Source organism: Eucyclogobius newberryi, unplaced genomic scaffold (genome assembly GCF_026437365.1).
Source record: "Eucyclogobius newberryi isolate DKJ021-1_F unplaced genomic scaffold, fEucNew1.0.hap1 SCAF_9, whole genome shotgun sequence".
Lineage (NCBI taxonomy): Eukaryota > Metazoa > Chordata > Actinopteri > Gobiiformes > Gobiidae > Eucyclogobius > Eucyclogobius newberryi.
The window spans coordinates 34709371-34729662 of NW_027316532.1; the positions used below are offsets into that span (position 1 = coordinate 34709371).

The window sequence follows — 20292 nt, forward strand, 5'->3', positions numbered from 1 at the left end:
AGTGTCCCAATTGTTCAGCTATTCATCGGAAACAATATCTATTGTGGTAGTTTTGGAATGAATAATTTCAGAGTTTCCATTCTCCCATCTCGATCCAAACGCGAACCGAAGCGATGCAGCGCCCCCATCGCAACACCAAGCTAAACAAGCAGACTCCTAATGCCAAATTAGTGCTTATTAAATCCCAGACAGCGTTACAATTGTGCCGCGCAGCGCAGCCAAAATACAGAACTGTTTGTTAGTTCGCTCACCCCCGCCTTCCTCTCATTCCCAATGCTTTCTTAACCTCCTCTGAATCAGCACGGCCCTCTCTTGTCTCCCACATCTCACTATTTATGAGGATGTTGTTTGTGTGGTGCAGGCGCAAACCCAGGACATGACATCCAGGCAACAAAACATGCCGATATGAAAAAAGAGAGCGAGGGAGAGAGATAGAGAGAGAGCGAGGGCAGCTGGGGGCAGGGAGGAAGGGAGGAAGAGTGAAAGGGTGAAAGGGAGTAAGGGAATAAGGGGGAGAGCGAGAGAGCGTTCAGCACGCGTGAGTGGCAGGAGGGAGTCAGAGGATGAGTGCACTGACTGTGGGGGTGTGAGCTGTGGAGGTGGTCCCATGTCCCCGGTGCCCTCCTGCTTCATGGCTCTGACTTGTATTTCTGTCAGTGTCTGTCTCTGTTCCTCTCTGTCCCTCTTTCTGTGTCTCCCCCTCGTGTCTTACAAAAGCTCAGGATTCTGTTGTTTAATTTAGCAAAGCCATAGAGATTTCAAGATAATGGGGTACTTTTGTTTGCGTTTGTTGAGTATATATGAGTTCTTAGTGTATTTTAGGGAGTGCGATGATGTCATAGACCCAGATGGAGGGGAGGGGGGGCATTCTCAAAACAAACAGCCAACAGGAAAGTCCAAAAATGCTGCACCACATGATGACTAAGAGCTCTTGAACTTGCGATAACTAAATTAAAGGGGACATATTGTGCTAAATCAACTTTAATGTACTTTTACTCTTGTTACAAAGGTGTTTAGTCATCATTAGATTCCTCAAAGTTGTGTTTTGTTTGATTCCTGCACGTTTGACTAATCCCGTATTGTCCTGTAACTGAGGCTTGAGTGCTCAGAAAATTCCAGTTTGCACCTACCCCCTTCCCCCACACTGTCCTTAGTTGAGATTAATTGAAAAATGAATACTCAGACCGATACATGTTGGGTTTTTAAATGTCACCCAGCCACGCAAAAATAAAAACATGTAAACGACAATCTGCTGCTTGTTACGGTGAAATGTCACCAGGAAGAGGCGGAGCTAATCAGAGCTACGGTTTCAACAGGAAGTCACTGGACCTGTTTCTACTATTAAGCCGTTTTTCAATCGATGTTACCGTTTACATTAAAGAAAATGTAATATGATGGTCTATTGATACAGTTTGTGGGATTGGCCCCATTTATCATCATTAACTGTATATATTTCTCTGCCCGATTCTCTTTGTTTTACCTGTATCTGTCGTCGTCTCCCCCTCTCCCTCACTCACCTTATCCCCAAGTCTCTCTGTACTATATGTCAGTGCAGACGGCAGAGGCAGCTGGGCTCAGGAGGCTGTGGGGGCGACGCTCTCCCTCCGCTGTGATCTCCAGCTCTGCAGCGCTCCTCTAATCGCCTGCACAAGAACCAAAACAAAAGCTTCATTTAGTCCTCGCTGTATTCACGTGTTTTTCTCTTGTCAAAGTCAGTCTTTGTACAATAAGATGTCACTCTTTTGTCTGTGCGTTGTATTAACCTCATTTCTCCAGGCTATGCTACATCTTAGAGTATGATGGTGTGTGTGTGTGTGTGTGTGTGTGTGTGTGTTGGCATATCAGACCAAAAACCCTTGTTAAAAGATTGTAATAAGTGGTACATGCTGAAACCAGGCTGCTGCTGCTGCTGCTGCTGCTTCCCCTGGGTTCAAATCAATCACAGGTTTGTTCAAGTGAGTTTTATTGGCCCTAAAAGCGGTAGCCACAGGGTAACAGGAGAGATTCATCTTCACTCCCACAAACAATACATCTATCAAAGAGCAGGCTTAAAAGAGTATGACAGGCTGCCATCCTCAGTGTCTCCCCGCATTAGTCCTTTGTGTTCAGTCCTGTACATCAGAGGAGCACAGATCTCTGCTCTGGCTTCTCTTTGATAGGACAAGAGCGGCCCTTGAAGTAGCCTCTATCTGACCCCCCTATGCCTCCTCCCCTTGTCCTAGTGCTTCCTGCCATCACAGTCCTCTTTATGTGGCTTTCGTCCAGACTCGATGGACCTGGCTCAGATTTAGCGCTCCCCATCACTGTCTAATAAGACGTTTCATCTTCTGCCTTAAGTGGTTTCTCCCCAAGACGTCTCCACCAACCTTTCAGTACAATGTAATGGAAGCATACAGTAATTCAAAAACATTTAAATTCAAGAAATCTACTTCTCCTGTTGTCATTACCCGGCTCCAGGTCACGGCAAAAAATATGCCAAACAACTTATACAATGTTGAACAAACAAACCAGTTTCATGGACGATCCCGACGAGGCATCAACGTCAGGGGTGTACGTGCTTGATCAGGAAATACGTGTAGGGTTATCAATAAAGAAAATAATGAAAAACATGCAGGGCGTGCAGGTGACCAGACATGAAACAGAAGGATCGAGCACAAGCTTTTAATGGTGCAGGGCATCAAACTACACAAAATAATAATAACACATCATGGGGTATTGACACTGTTTGTCAAGGGCTTTGCAAACCCGGTATAAAATATATATCTGGCTCTCTTCTGCCCTCAATAATTTGTATCTTAGTTTGTAACAATAATCCAAAATCTCTGAAACTCTAATAAAAAATGTATTAGAGTTTCAGAGATTTTGGATTATTATGTGTTTCTGTTTACGACACACAGTTAATTCTCTATGACTAAACTTGGTATTTTGACCACGGCAGGTACCGTAGATGTCAAGCAATCTAAGTTTAATTATTTGAGACAGGGACAGTGCACAATATACATTAACCTTATCAGGAGCAATGCATTGTACCAGGTTGTAGCTTAAATGCTAACTCCACCTGTCGACCCTGAGATGATGTTATTAAGTCCCACTGAGGGGAGGAGCCTGTTGTACATGTAATGTATGTAGTAAAGAGGAGAGCATGAGGTGGCAAAGAACAAGCTGCTGCAGTGGAAACTGAGGACCCTAGAGGGCACAGTACGCTACTTTTGAGCCAAAAGATAGACCAAAAACTTTTATATTATTTAATTCATTTGAAATTTGTATTTGACTAAAAATGTATCAAAACTGTGAACGGGTTTGTATCTCCACAAAATGACTCTTACTTGGCCTAGAGGCGCCTTCTGTTTTATGTTTACATGGAAGTGTTGTTCCTTTAGCTGTAATATTCCACAGTATGGTGGTCTGACCTGCTGCAGGCCTACACTCGTGCACATTCTCTCAGGTCGGCTGAACAATCTTCATTTGTTCCAAAAACAAAGAGAAAAACACCCCTTTTCTGTTTCTGGCCCATGGACCTGAGGCAAATTGAGTCCCTTTCTGATTTTAAGTCTTCTTCAAAAAGTATGAAATGTTGACTTTAGTTTTTTTTAAATGTGTGTTCTTTGTTCTATCCTAGTTCCCCAAGTGCCCTAAAGATAAAGTTGTATTGGATAAAACGTATGTATCTGCTGGAGAATGTTCTGAATTATGGTTTTAAATTTCTCTTTCCATGGAATTATTCTATGACTTTCCACTTCCAGAAACGTACTTACAGTGCCTTTAATTAACTAGCTCCTTTATAGAAGACATTATCTACATATATCCATTATTCATACAGTAAATTAAGTATTGAACCCCATTTTAAAGCAATTTTTGTGACCAACAAGCAGGAGTCAGACTAACGCCGACATATTTCATGTTGCAAATAAATTTGTCTTCATCTAACCATCAAATGAAAATTAACAATGGGAAAAATCATTACTTCATTACTTTGTACACTGCTGTATTAGCCCCAGGCCACTACAGTGCAGCTCAGATTAAAGCCAGAAGAACAAACCAATATAAGTGTGTGAGCGCACAAGGTTAGCTGTAAATCAGCTCCAAGGACACAATAACAGGCCTCTGAAAACACAGAAACATATACTGTGATCTTTTACTGCGGACAAATGAAAGACAGGAACTCGAGGACTGATGGTGTGGGGGGGTCCTGGGGGGGCTCTGTCTGTGCCGCCGCAACGACATGATTTAAATCACCTTGACTGCGTGAGCTCTAAAAGTGAACCAACTCCCTCGGTCCACAGAGACACAGAGTCCGGTAAACATTTTGTGCCTCGCCTGTTGAGCCGCAGGAGGGAGAGGAAACGCCACGTCCTCCATTCTTCAACTTTGACCCCCCTCCCTGGTGAAACATGGCCCCGCCCTGTGGAGCCGACCTGTTTGAACTTGTGTCACTAATGGGCAGAATGAGAGTTTGTTAAGATCTGCTTTGGGGAACGCGGTACAGTTCTGGAATAAGAATTAAATCATAAGCAGAAATCACAAAGACACGAGCAGAAATCACAAAGACACGAGCAGAAATCACAATGACACGAGCAGCCAAAAATGTTCTAAAGTAAGAGTTTTGCTACTTTAAAATAATAGTTATAGTAAAGAGCTGGATGTTATAGTTACTCTAATGTGTTGCTATTCAAGGATCGGTCGCAGCCTCAGTGTTGTGAAATGGATTCCTGGCTCTAACAGTTTGCTGGATGTCTCACCACACTCTTTACCCCCAAAAAGTGTCAAAAAGTGTCAAAAAAAAAGAAATAGAAATAAAGTAAATGTAGCTAGCTAGGACTAAAAATAGCTAAATAATTGGACAAGAGCGGGCCCTGACGTAGTCTTATCACCTACAGATTTTTTTGGAATCATGAGCATTTAAAGGTTACATATTAAGCAGTATTTGTATTTCTTTTATAACAAACAAAATGACATTGGATCTCCCACAGGACTTGCTGTATAATTCCCTCTGCAGCCAGTAGATTCTCAGAGCCACATCAGAGCTGTGTCAGTTATTGAGGAAATGTCAGCCATCGAGGATCAACAGACTGGACTGTTTTTGACACCAGGAAGGAGAGAGGATTATCTACCCAGGATTCATCAAACTAGCGTGAAAGAAGCGTAATGCATCTTTTTGTATGTTTTTGACGAGGGAACAATGTTAGAACGATGAAGAATGTTATATATGTGCCATTTAAATGAGTTTTGTTTCGCTGAGATGATATAATACTATTGTCTGATATAGAAGAAACAGCAAAACGACAAGGAAGAAGAGATGAATATTTTTGATTCTGAAGGCGGACATACGTTGACATACGTGTTCTGGAGGAGGGTCCGCCACATGCTTGTCTCCATGAGGATGCTTTTGCTTACATGGCATTAAAATCAAATCAAATCAAATCAATTTATTTTTGTAAGGCCCAAAATCACAACAACAGTTGCCTCTGAGGGCCACAGGGAGAAATGAATCAACAATGTCTGTGGTGGCGATGAAGTAGCACAGTGCATCTAAACACAAAACAGAATTCTTACATTCTTATTCTTAGACCGAAGACCATCACGAGGCAATGGCAAATGATCCATGCACAATGTGTTATTTTTCCACTCTAGTTGTCTGCCAATTTCATATTAGGGTTGTCCTCCTTTGTGTTTTCACTTGATTTGATTTCCAAAGAGAAGAAATCTGCCATCATTTTATAAGCACTCATCTACAAAAGTGCATTTGATCATCTTCCCTATAATAACTCTAAATCTAATGTGATTTTGCCCGCTGTGTTTATTGTCTGCGGTAAAGAAGCATTTTCATCCTTTTCAGAACACAATTGGACCCGCGGTGTTCCCCTTCCCCAGCTGACAATTTCTGCTATTTTACATCACAAATAAAACACGAATAAAGGAAAAAAAAAGGCCTCCTTTCTTCGACGGGTGGCTACAAGTGCGGTAACCATAGCAACTTGGGAGTGTGTGACAGAGGGCCAGCACAAGGACACGAAGAAGGGTTTTTCCACAAATAGCAGTTTGACGGGCTTTTTTAGGAGCTTTAAATAATTCTGGCTCACCATGGAGTCATTATATTTAGTGCCACGTGTTTCTTGTCTTTTTTTGCCCTTTGTCAAAATTAACCCTCTCTACTCCAGAGGGGATGGTCGATGGGGGACGCACACGGAGTTTCCCATCTGCTGAAATGGAGGGTCGTTTTGTGTGAGTCTGTTGTGAAGGGTAATGTGTTTGTATCTGACGACACTTGTTTGGCCATCTGGAGACTTTCGTACTTATGAGACAACCGCCTTTGCCCTTGTACGTCCCTAAAATACACTCTTGTTTCACTTGTTTACAGCTCTGCAGGACGCAATAGGGCGGGAAATGTGGGACAGGGCATAATGTGTCAGTTTATCAAGTAAATAATGTATCAGCTTATCAAAAATCTGATATAAATGTTTGACATACATGAGAATGCAATAAATACAGCTAAAACCTCATTGTTCCAAGCTTATGCCAGTCACTCATCGAACTAAAAACACTGATACATTCTCAGTTACTAATATAAAACTGCAGTAGGAACTTTTCCTGCTCGTTTCCATTGAGATCTTATTGCTCTGCCTGGAATTCCACGGTATGGCATAAAATTATCAATCTTGCCTATGTTTTTATTGCAGAAAATAAATCAAATATTATCACTACTTGTATGATGTTACAGTACAAACATTGACAGAGAAAAATAGTACTTTCTGCTTTCAATGATAAGAGCCCTACATAAATTGTGGATTATTAATAACACACAATCTATTATTACTTGGGTGAATCAAGGCAATCTGTTTCCTGACTTTGCAATACTAATCTTTGCATATACTTTGTATGCGGCCACCTTACCACAGATCTGACCTGTAATTAGCTGGTGGTGTTTCTTTCTTGTATCCATGGAAATAGACAGGTTTAATGCCAAAGCAAAAACATTTCTCTCAGAAAGGTTACATCTTCCAAACCAATGCTGTAAATTGCACACAAATCAAATTAGGAGTTTAATAATAAATGTGCATATTGTCTTTCCATGAACTGATACAATTATTTGTAATACACAAATTATTACCTTGTAGTGTGGAGAATAAGAGGAAGGGGGGGACCTGTTGTGCCTGTAAAAATCCTACATTTGTTCTGTATCCTGTAAACAATCTTCACACATGGATTAATCTTGTCTGAATATGAATCGATGTCACCTCTTGTATTTTTCCTTAATCACTCCCCCTCTCCCTCCCTCCCTCCCTCCCCCGTCTCTCTCTTTCTCTTCCTCCTTGTGAATTTGCATAATCAGAGCTGCGATCATTTCCACCACGGCACGGGCACTATTCATTCCAGTCGCCCCGTGAATGAGCTACAGTAGTGTGTGTGTCTATGGGGAGCCGGGCTGAATAAATGAGCAAATCATACAGGGTTGACACACGCTCGCTCCCCCCTCTCTAGTGACGGCGTGATTTTACTGTCATTGGCTGCAGAAAGGTCAAAGCAAAGGCGCATTGAAATGGGGGAATAAATAGGCGTCGACCGCGGTGCGTAGGGCCCTGCCAATGAAGTCCAAATCTATTCCCCTCACGCGCTGTGTTCGCTCCTATTATAGAGCTCATCAACAGAAGATCCACAGCAGCAGAAGCAGCAGAAGCAGCAGCCCCCCTCCACCCGCATGTGTGCAGTGTACACCCCCAGCCTCACACACACCTCATTTGCAGGTCCCAGGATGCACCGAGAGGGACAATTTGTTTGGATGTAGGCACCTTTGTGTTCACTGTGCTATCAAGTTTATTAAAATACTATGAAGAGACGAGAAACAAAATGTTAACAAAAGAAAGAAAAACCTGGTTCTACCCTTTATTCAGATGTATCTAGACAATCTGTATTTCACACATAAAATGCCTTATTTATATGCGTGGCAATAGGGCCGACTCTTCCATTTTAAAGGTTGATTTTGATGGCTCTTTGTGTCAGCTGTCAGTCAATAAGCGCTTCACTCACGCCATTGACCCGCTCACATTTCCTGGGTCTTGTGTTGTTGCTCCACGCCGCTCTCATGTCCAGTTAGTATTTTAGTTCTGTCAGGGATAAATATATGTGTACAAAATGAATTGTTGTTAATATTTAGTGTGGCGTGGGTTTACCATGGGCCTGCGTCGAGTGCAGTATGTTTTGCACAGTGTTGTGTCTGAGCCTCGCTGTTTGTGGCCAGATTTAGATGAGACCTTCTAAGAGTAAAGTTGTACCTATTTCTGTTCTGTAGATATTCAGGAGAAGATACCTCTGTCTTGCCTTCTCTGAATACTTCTTGTTACGTATCCAAGCGCTCACACTGCAAGCCGAGGATGGGATTGCTCTGTGTTCTGCTGTAGGACCAATGGACTAAAGTCATTTGAACAACAAACTCTTCAAACTGTTTATTGTGGATGTGTGAATAAATAATCTTTTGCTATTAATTCAACCTTGCCTCCGTTGTTGTTGGCTATTTGTTGTTTGGTTACAGCTTCCCGCACAGTCCACAAGAAATGATACACTTTCCACATAATTTTCCTCTTTTGTATATAGAAAAGTGATATCTGTGAGTGATTTGTGTGAAGTTTTTGCATCTATTCGACGGCGGAGTCTCAACTTATAGGCCCTGTTTTTGTCATTTCCAACAACCATGGGAAATATTTCAAAAAAATTTATTATCAAGCTTCCTTTTTTCCAGAACGTCTAGTCAATGCTTGATATTGGTGCTAATAATACACAAAAAGAGACCGAAAGAACCAGAACTCTTCCTCACGTCGATCATAAGACACTGCTATTTTAAAACCAGTCACACTAATTAAAGCGATAGTTTAAGTTGTGTATTTGAACACATACAGTTAAACGTATTAATTTGCATCTTTAATAGCCACACATCCTGAAGTAAACACACAACTGTGACGTCATGTCCTAATGGCGAACAACTGTCACTTCATATATTGTTATTAAATGCCTCCCGCTCTCTCTCCCAGGCGCCCCCGCCCGAGGCCCTGATCCCATTTCCTGTCCCACGTCCAGACAGACAGTGGCCCTTCCTCTGCTCCTCTCTGTCCAGCGCAGCTCAGCTAACACGACAGGCCGAGCAGATGATGATAAATGCAGAGGAGGAAAAGCAATTACTGGATCAGTTAGGTGTAGTGGGGAGCGCTCAGGGCACTCATTACCAGCAGACTGTGTTGTTTGGGACGCACAGCAGCTCCACAAACACATGCATATATAGTATAGACTGGACACGCAAAGCCACATGTCACACACTGAGATGTAAGTGACAGAGAAGCTGTCAGTTGTGTTGTAGGGCAAATCTGAAACGGCGATGACAGACAAGAGGACAAGAGGGACAAAGCAGGTGCATTAAGATCGCTATTGATCCATTGCATTGATTTGTCTATTTTTGTATCTATAATTAGTTATAACGTTAGTGTTTTTAAAGTTGTTGTTCACACACCACCAATGAGCAAGAGTAACACGCTATTTAATGAATGTGATGACCTTAAAACAATCTTGCAGTTTTGTGCTCAGAAAAATATGAAATTATGTCATAATAACACAATATGTAGTTATAATAGGAAATTGTGCAATTGAGCGCAATTTTTATGAAATGATACATTTTATAGTACTTAATCAATGACAAATATCAATATAAAGGAATACGAATAAATGGTCACATCATATATAGTGCTTTTCTGTCTTCAAGGCAGTCTACGTCAAGGAGCCCCTCACTGGGACAAAGTGAACGCAGATGCTGGTTTTGCCCAGAACACAATGGCAGTGTTGGCAATTCAAGCACCAGTGAATCATCAGACCACGCTAACGATGTATATGTTGAGAGCAGCATTTGTACCACTGACTTTTGAATCATAGGATGAGCACTCTGCCAACGGAAAATCTGTGCAAGCAAACCTGTGTTGGTCAAATGGGCTACAATTTTTTTAGATTTCTGCTCTGTAACATCCACATTGGAAGAAATAAGTTGTCCTGTTGCGTTGAGTACAAAAATAACACAAAAATGACATGAAAGCCACTGCAGTTCTCTTGATGCTTTTCTAATGGAGCACTTGAAACCACACAAAGCCAGGACTAATGTGCGGAGGATATGATCAGAAATGGCAGGCAGATGACAGGACGCCTCAATAGACTGAATAGGTTAAGATAAGTGACTGTAATGTGTTGTGCATTTGTTGATGCGGTCTATAGACGGCTATGACGAACCATCTGCACACCTGTCAGAGCCAACAGGCCGTGTGTGTGCGGTTTAAGCCAGGGAGAATAAGGAGGCCGCGTGATTGACAGTAGCACTGAGGTTGTCATAGGGACAGCAGCAGTCCTGGCTGTCCCCTGAGGATGATGTGGAAACAGTAATAATACAGGAAGAGGTACTGCACAATGAGAACGATGGAGCGGTTTGTATTTACCCCACAATAACACACACACACACACACACATATCGGCGCTCTCTTTGCTGGTGTGTGTGTGTGTGTGTGTGTTTGTGTGTGTGCGTGTGTGTGGTTGGCAGTGAGATCACAGGTCAGGCCCACACAGTTCAGACATACCGCCAGCACACAGCAGCCCTACAGAAGCCATGCAGCAGACGGTGAAAGACACTCCAACGTGCTCAAATGCCCCTCCTCGCTCCCATATATCCCACTGGTTCTTCCTCATTCTTCTGTCGCCTTACACCATTACACAGGAGCAAAAGTCATGCAATAAACATGCACAAAATCATAAAGAAAAGCACGACCGTCCGACACGAGCGTAAATGAACTTGATATGATAAATCGGGGCAGTTTAGACTTGTGCGCAGTCTCTCGATTCTAGCTTTTCTGTTCACACCTGGTGTTTACAAGCCTGCGACTGTATTCACAAAACAACCTGAGCAGTTGTGCAGGTGCTAAACAGCAGGATCCGTTGCTTTTCACACTTCCATAAGTCAGACGTGTGCCCTGTGTATCCTGCAACTGCAAAATGCAAGTAACTGGACGTAAGAAGGCAAATAGAAGTCATGTGGCATTGAGCTGATCATTTTGGACAATGTTTGTGAATGTGAAACAAATTGGATTAAAACAAAACCGACTAAAATGGAATTGTAATGAAGATAAAGAAAATGTGTGTGTGGGAAGAAGGGAGAGCTTAAAGGGGACATACAGTATTATGCAAAATAAACTTTAATGAGCTTTTAAAATTGTTACGGCATATTTGAGTAATCCTATATTGTCCTGCCATTGAGGCTCAAGTACCCAAGAAAATCCCTTTTTTCACCTATCATCTATCCCCGCCCACATCCATACTTAGTCGTGATTATTTTAAAAATGAAAACTACAGGTGATACATGTAGAGTTCTAAGATGCCATATAGCCACTTTTCCAAATAAAATAAAATAAAATTACAATCTGCTGCTTGTTACAGTGAAACGTCAGCATTAAGAGGCGGAGCTTTAGAGTTTAGCCATTTTTAACAGGAAGTCAATGGACCCGTTTCTATTTCTACACCGCTTTAGATCAGTATTGCCATTTACCATGACCAAAATGTAAAATGATGCTCTACTTCTGTTATAGTTCAAAACATAGTACCTGAAAAAACCCCATAACCCATGTCATGCAGTGAGGTGCAAATGAACCACAACTCCAGGTATGTTTTTGACAAGTAAATTACATTATGAATAGGTTAAATTTCAGAAAGTCTCAGCCAAAGTAAGGGTGCATTCACACTTGCACATTCCAACCTGAACTGGACTAGACCAGGACTAAACAAGGCCTTGAACAGAACCAAACCAAGTCCACATTAAGACTAAAAAGGGCTTAATTTTGGACCTAATAATGACAAGTGTGAACGTACTCTAAACCTACTTTCTGTCAGCTTTTTAGCCTTGAACTCCTACTTGAATTATGTCCACAATTACATCCGAGTCCGAGGTTCTTTTAATTGTGGGTTTGCTTTACCACTACACACAGTAAACATGTGATTACAAAAACAGCTTGAATCTGCCGCAGGAGACCTAATCGCCGGGTACACTGCGGTTTACTGCATAGCACCTTCAGCGTAACCTGATCCGTCCGCGGAGGCGTCTTCCACTACTTTGATAAGGCATTGCCATATTTGCCGCTTTAAACTCCAGGGGCAGGGTTAGTGTCCGACCATATTTGGACTGGACAAAATGATCTGAACAAGTCGATTCTGCTGGAGGATGATGTAGTGGCGCTGTAGGTGGCAAAGACACACAATGTCGCGCTGAGTGTATGTGCGCCTGTTGGAGTTTGTGTATATGGGCGAGTGGGGGTGGCTGGGCTATAATCTGCTCCAAACTGCTCGCGGGCAGAGGCGAGGTGGGCGAGACAGTGATACAAAAAGAGAAGCAAGGGAAGTGCAGGAGAGAGAGCTGAAGGGGGGTGAGCTGGCAAGAAGTGAAACATTTATCCAGAGAAAATAAAATAAAAACAAGCGCAGACAGGAGAGAGGGAGGGAGAGGTGTTTTCAGTGCAGCGTGGATTGTCTTGGTGCTTGATGCTTTGGTTACTGTCCTGTGTCTGCCCACCCACTGTCACGCCATGCGGGCTACAGTGGGCCGCTAATTCCCCTGACATTTACGCTACTTTTTGAGTATTATGTGATGACGCAAAAGACCGAGGGTGGACATCATCAACACCCACTGTGACCCCGGGACAAAGGGCTGTGTTTGGATCCATAAATACAGTTTGTTTGGAATGGAATAGTTCCGATGCGGCGCTGTGTAGAAAAGAGCTTGGAATCATCTTGTCTACTGCATGTTTGAGCCAAAGCAAACGCTTTTATTGTTTAAACTAAAGTGAAGTATGGTGTGTTTAAGTGAAGAGGATGGGTTGGGGTGGAAGTGGTTTAGTGATTTGTTCACTAACTCGAAGGCGGGTGGTTGGATTCTTGGGCAAGACACTTTACACAACAAAAGCCTGTGCAAACGTGACGTGAGGGATTGCACTTACAGTCCCTCCCACTGCAGAAGACACATCTATTGCCGATTACTGTGAGAGTTTGATCATTTAGATTTGTCTGGTATCTTAGTTAAGCTAAGGTAAGGTTATTTTTTTCATGTAATAAAGTTAAATCTGTTTTGCCCCAGGTAAGATATGTTGTAAAAGCATCTATTCGGGTCAAAATGAAACCCCTGTGTGCTGTTTACCACTTATTACAGAGCATTTTATTCGTAGTATGTTGATGTTCATAAGCTTTACCATGAAGGTAAAACTTGCTTTGGTCTTTTAAAGTTGTGAAAAGTGTTAATAAAATAATCATCATTAATAATTAGATTGCTGTCTACATTAGGTAAACGAGCTATACATGAGGATTGTTGCAAGTTTCACATTTTTAGGATGGTAAAATTCAGATACAGCACCTTTAAGGCACTATTCACTGTCCCTGTAGGGAAATTTGTCCACTACATTTGACCCATCATTCATTGCCGCTGGAGGAACAGGAGGCACCCTGGGGATCCATCTCTTTTTAGCTTAGCTTGGTGTATGTTTTGCCTTGGTTTTTAATTTTAGCTGAAATGTGGACTTCAGTTTCATTCCAATTCTTTTATTTCAAAGCCGTTTCAGTTCCATACACCCGGAATGCTGAAAACGGTGTCACTGTCTGTATATTTCTGGATCTAACTGTGTAGGATCAGACCATAAGCCTAAACCAGGGCTGTGCCAATGAGCAGGACTAGAAATCCACTGCAGGCATCCAAGGTCCTGCATGTTGCATTACACTGTACACTATAAAATAGATTAGTGTGGGAGGCAATTGAAAGGAATAAACAGCACAGAGAAGAACATACTGCAACTGAGTGCCTCAAAGCAGTGCGGAATTTAAAATATGAGGATTTGTATGCTTCAGAACAGATTATAGAAGTTATCTACTGAGCCGACAATAATGAAAGAGTTGAAGCGGTTAACAAATCGACTTACCTGACACTGAACACCGGGAAAACCTCCTGTACAACAAGTTGAGCCGAGAAACTGTCAACATCATTTTAAACATAGAACATTTGGATAATTGTCAGTATTTATGACATGACTCCACAATTATACAGGTTGTTTTCTTTTAAATCAACTTCAGATACATGTAAAACACTTGATCATGATCACGCTTTAAACAATGTCATGTGTGTGGCTACATGTACATCTGTGTCTAACTGCTCTGACATGCACCGTCCTGTCACTTGTCGGGACGTCCCCGGGGCTCACTGTGTTTACCTTTTCAACAGCGGATCATCTTCCCCTTTGTTTGCCCCGTCTGTATTCTCAGGACACACACGCGCACACGCACACACACACACACACACTGATAACATCTACAGGACTCTTACAGCCTGAAGCCACTGGCCTCTGTGAACACTCGCTTACACTCGCTTTCACCACATACCACTCCAACTTGTTCCAGTCTCTGCCGTTGAACATTTCTCCCATTTGTATCTTCATAAAAATACATTGAAAACATGTTTGCTGTGAGCTGTCTCGCCTCTCCACAGACATGACTCAACTTGGCCCGGAGATGAGCCTTTCCACCTGTTTTTCCCGGTGGCTTCTCAGGCTTCCTGCTGTATTGGGCCAAATCATCATAGACAGTGCTTTTTATTTAAAATGTAAGTAATCCCACCGCTATAACCTCAATTACCTGATATTGCTTTGTGACACAGACGTGAAATGAATGCTCTGAGCCTTAATAAAGTAGTGATGTCTCTGTTAAAAATGTGTAAACTGCACACATCTGAATGACTCACTGCACTGACCATATCGTGTGTTTCAGTGTGTTTCCCTCAGTGCGAAAAGTTTGGAAACCACTGGCTTTTAAAAAAATATATATTAAACCTTTATTTACTTTATTTAACCAGGGAAGTCTCATTCAGATTACTAATGTTGTTTTTTTTCAGTCCTGGGCAAGATAGCAGCACAGATTCATCATAATATCAACACAAGGTTAGACAATAGTAAGAATTTGAATCATGGATCACATTTCCAATCCTTTCTGCATTAATTTAAACTGACCTATTGAAATCAGCTAAAACCACTGTGACCAAGCATTTGGAAACATGAAGATAAACTTTTGCATCCATTTTAGCTGATAATCCATTGCAAAAAATACATTGCCGAAGTTGAGCGTTTGGAGCATGTTTGGAGACTTGTAACGTTCTGCTGGATGACTTTTATTTGCTACATGAACATTTGAGCCGACCGGCCGGCAGCAGGTCACGTCCTAAATGGCCTTTTGCAAATGACTATGTAGATAATGCAAATACTGCTTTTGTAGGTTACAACGCTCCAAAGTTAATATGCAAATAACTGATAGAGACATTTGCTTTGTTCATCAGTGAAGAGCTTTCCTGGAGCTGTTGGTAACCTATGGATCCTCCAGAGACAAGACAGTTTGCTCTGTTTGTGTGATGATATCTTGTATTTTCTGAGTTCACACAGAGTTTAGGCCTGAAATGGAAAAGATGCCAGAAGGAAGGTGTTAAGAACATATCCAAGTCACAAAGAGGTGAAAAGGTGGGAGGAGTAGTTTATAAAAATCAGGTACTACTGCTGCATTTACACGAGTAACACTGTACTTTTCTAACAATATACTTTTACTTATCTTTAGAGTGAAGTAAGTCCTAAATTGACCTAAATTGGTCTTATAATCTCAACTTTCATGCTGCTCTGCATAAAAGTCATGTTTCTCAGACCAGTTCAAGACATTGAAAAATGACTGATGAATGATTTTGTTTGGAAGACAAAAACATCCAGATTTTTAAAACATTGTCCAGATGAAAACCTTTGATACCTTCTCCACGAGGGAACAGGACGAGGGAGTGCTCTTACTTGAGGAAGAGTTCTGGCTCCTCTTCTCACTGTGTAAGTCCCAGTTTGTGTGTTTGTGAACAACATCCATGAATCGAACAGTTGCACTTCTTACACCTTTGCAGAGATGATTTGTTTTAGTAATGTTTGTGGCTTCTTGCATTGAGTTTCTGCATTATTTAATGTCTTGTCCGTCCGATTACAATAGCACATAAATAAAACATACAATTTTAAATAGGTTTTAGATCTAATCTGTTACTAGCAGCTTATAGTAGTTAAAGGAATCATATTTTATATATGTGGTATGCTCCGTAACTTATAGCCTATCGAGTTTCAGGCTAGTAATTCAATATAAAGAAAATAGGGATTCAGGAAATATGGACAATGTGATCATGGGTTTTGTATGAATTAGTGCTTCTCAAACTTTTCACATATTTGGCTTTCTGAGAATCTCCAGATCTAAACCAGATTAAAGCAACGATTGAAATGGGTCTTAATCATGACCGTAGAGACCATAGAGTCATGATTTATGCTGCATATGATCAGAATCAGCATCAGAATCAGAAAAGGTTTATTGCCATTATCAATGAACCGAATTCACAAACATAGGAACTTGATTTGATTTGGAGCAACATAAAACAATGAACAATGAACAAGTCAAAAAGAGAAACTATTAAATCTGCTATGGGATAAAAAAAAATAGCAATAAGCTATAAGATAAAAAAAATAAAAATACAAATTAAAAATGGGCTTAATGTGTACACAAATGTACAGTAGAATGTAGTGCAGAAAGTGAACAGTGCAATGAGTGATTAGACTGTGGTTAAAGTGATGTAATACTACTAAACCTTTTTAATGAATTTAAATTGTTTTATTCCTGACCAAAGCGTGAAGTCTGATCCCTGCTGCATCCTGTTCCTGTTTGTAACATAAACACATCTACTTTTGTTTAGCTCGGTTCTCGGTTTGTCATAAATTCACCTCAGACGACACAAAACAGATGCCTCCATGTTTTTAGGCAGAAATAAGTGCTCACTGAAGTCATTATGACAGAGCTGTGATGGGCCCCCTCCCAGTGGCCCGCAGTGCTCACCCAGACAGATCTAAATGATATTGACAGTCGAATACATTTTCTGCTTGAAATGCTGTGAGCTGGAGCATGCTGCACCCCCACTTCCACCACAAGCCACTCAAGTGCTAAATAATTACATTAGTTTCCAGAGGCTAATTTGACTCCAAGCACTTATTCTCATCCCATACGGCCCGCGTTGTTTCTCATGTTTAATATCGGTGTTGGTAAATGAAAATGAACTGGAGGTTAGCGGCGCTATTTGCACTTGTGATTATTGAAGAGCGCTTATCAGGCGTTTGTGTGGCTTCTGCAGGGTCAATAATGCTACCAGTCATGTACTGTATGTCATCTACAATCTATCTAGGCATCTTTGAAATGCACGCTACGCTCTGAACCGAGGGAATTCTATTTGAAAATGGCTTGGATGTACATTTGAAAGTAGAAAGTCAAGAACATGGAAAACCATGTGGGATTACAGGTATTTTTAGAATCCACTGCAAATGTTATCGATGATATTTCTACAGCAAATCAACAACATACTATACGAATATAATCTTGCTTTTAAAAGGTTTATTTTCTTAATTTTTATCTTGAGCACTCAGTTGAAGATAAATCACGCTATTTATACCATTTATGGACAACAGTAAAAAGTCGTGTTTAGCTGTTTGACCATTAAGCAAATGGCCAGTGTCTGTAATTGACCCCAGACAATTCTTGTTTTTAAGTGATACACCAGATGAGTCCATAACTATAAAATCAAGATGGCAATTTAAACACACAACATTCAGTGCATTCTGTTATACGTAATCCAACTATTACAGGGATTGATGATTTTATGAGGTTCTAAACACAGCATGACACTTTCAAATAGTCAGTACTCACTCACAGCTTTAATAACAATCTAATTTATGTGTACTTTCATATTGCTCTTTAATGACACTGCCATTACACAAATAACCGAGTATTAACAAGTGGAATAATAGTGTTTATTTACGGCTGTCAAGTGCATTGACCTTTTTGAGTGCAGTTCTGATGTGATGGCTGTCTGGGAGTGTGCTGGGCCAGACAGGTCTTTCCAGTGTCCTTTACCCCTCTGCTGTAGATTTGGAACAATGCACAGCGGTGTTCGGTGTGTCATCTAATAGCGCTTAAAGGAAAAGTTACATCATCCACAGAAATAACAAGCTATTTACGTCACTGTCTTTGTCTTATGCAATGTTCACTCTGGTAGAACAAAAGGGTGGTCAATAGTCATAGTTATTGTTATGTATGTATGTATGTATGTATGTATGTATGTATGTGTGTATGTGTGTATGTATGTATGTTGATCAGATGAGAGTTGAGTCATGATTGGGTTATTTCTAGCAGCTAATTTGCAAGCGATGACAAGAATACTAAAAGCAATAATACTGTAGTCTTATTTAACGCTTTTCCAGATGCTCAAAGTTCACTCCATAGGTGTTTTTTTAATCTACTATTGGAGCCACAGCTGCCCTGGGGTGGACAGACGAGATCGAGCGTTGACAAGATGGTATGGCCACAAATGAAGAACCACTTACAAGGCAAATACATTGTACTGTACTTAAAAAAACCTGCAATTTCAAACTAGTTCCATTTGTTTGTTGGGCTAAAATTGCAATGACTGAAGACGAAACAATGTGACAATATATCGCCAAACAAAATATTGTCCCAGCTATTATTTTGAACAAATTAAAATTAGCCTCATTAGCATAGATGTATCTTAATTTACCACTCTTGCGTCGTCCATGTGTGTCAGAGCTCATGCCACCATATTACAGGTCAGGTACGTCATTTTGCCCGTTGCTCATGTTGATGAATCGCGGTTGTGACATAAGAAACCCCTGCTATGTCAATCCATGAAACATTTCTTTCACAATCCTGATTCTAATCCATGTTTGCTGGTCAGTTTGAGGACAGGAAGTGGAAGACAAAGGATGCTGGCTGTGGGGCTAAACGACTCGGGTTAAGAACCGTCCGAGCGCTCTCTCCCTGAAAAGCTTGTAATCCTGATGAGGACAAACAAGTCGCTGACACAGACCGTACTAAACACTGGGGTCACCCTGACGGATAACTGCTGATGATAAGAAAACACGCTGGAATTCAAGAACTTTGAGGCAGCACGAAGCACAAACAAGATGTGACAAAGAAAAGATGTTCAAAGTTTAAACATTTACACAAGATTGTCAGAGAAATCAAAATCTGAAACATTTAAAGAGCTCTGCCAAGACACTGGTTCTGGTATGAAGAAAAGGGGTCTCGAATTCTAGTTCAGGGGTTAATGCTCTTATAATATCTTTATCATTGTGAGTGATTTTCCCTAAAATGTCTTACTAGAATGTCCTCCAATCCAAAGTGAAGCGTTTAGAAACCCTTCAGAGCGTGAGCAAAGTTTTATACTGGAACATTTGATTTGAAATCCTGCCCCAGTTGATTGATTTGGTAAATATAAGGGAAAGTAAAGGGGCTTTTGGGAGGTATGGACAATTGTAAAAGTCACAGCTGTTAAAAGCCAATGTCACCAAGAGATTTAAGGACTTGTTATAAAGTAATGATGAAAGTAATGAAATAAGCGCTGGCGGAATGCATATACAAATTGTATCATATGAATCTGTTTTGAATTTGTGGATTTGGTATTCAAACTGATCTTTATTCTTACTAGAACAAATATGAGAGTAATCTTTCCCATGATGTCTTACATATCCAGGAGACAGTTCCCTAAATGAAGGGGAAAAAAGACATTTGGATTTAAATGATATTCTGCATTACATATTTCTCTTTTCAAGAGATAAACTGCTAATGAAATGACTTTATGCGTACCATTTACATATTCATTTTGCTGTTTCTCAAACCAGCACACAACAAAGTGATCTGGATCTGAACCAAATATGTCCAACGACCACACCACACTTTCAAAACACTTTGACTCATCGACGCCTCACTCAAACTTTTGCCCAGTGACAACATGTATTTATTTATTTTTGCCCGTGAGACGAATCAATGTGTTTTGCAGGTTGTGCTTCATCATCATTCCACCTCACTGTCACTACCTTTGACCCTGATACTCAGAGTGGTTTTGGCCACATTTCTCCGCTGCCCGCCCCGCTCTCATCTGCGCTCCCCTGGCAGCTGTGTCAACACCTCTGCACCCACCCCCACCTCCACCCTCCCATGCTTAAACAAACCATCCACACAGACATCGCACACCGGGCCACTCCCCACCAACGGACGCCCGAGAAGAAGCCTGTACTCTGACGAGTCCATAACCGCTGCCAGCCAGTCCCCGAACAACATTGATTTTGCAGCGATCAATCCGCAGAGGTTGTGACGCATGGTAAATGACAGGGCCTGTGC

At 41.2% G+C, this 20292-nt stretch overlaps 1 protein-coding gene across 1 annotated transcript in view; it reads right to left on the minus strand.

Annotated features, from left to right (window-relative positions):
- Positions 1 to 2172: 2172 nt before the first annotated feature.
- Positions 2173 to 20292, minus strand: part of cilp2 (cartilage intermediate layer protein 2) — a 117350-nt gene continuing 99230 nt past the window's right edge. The window contains exon 11 of the transcript XR_011925931.1: positions 2173 to 2183. The gene's annotated coding sequence lies outside the window, so the exon portion shown is untranslated. The remainder of the gene's footprint in view (positions 2184 to 20292) is intronic.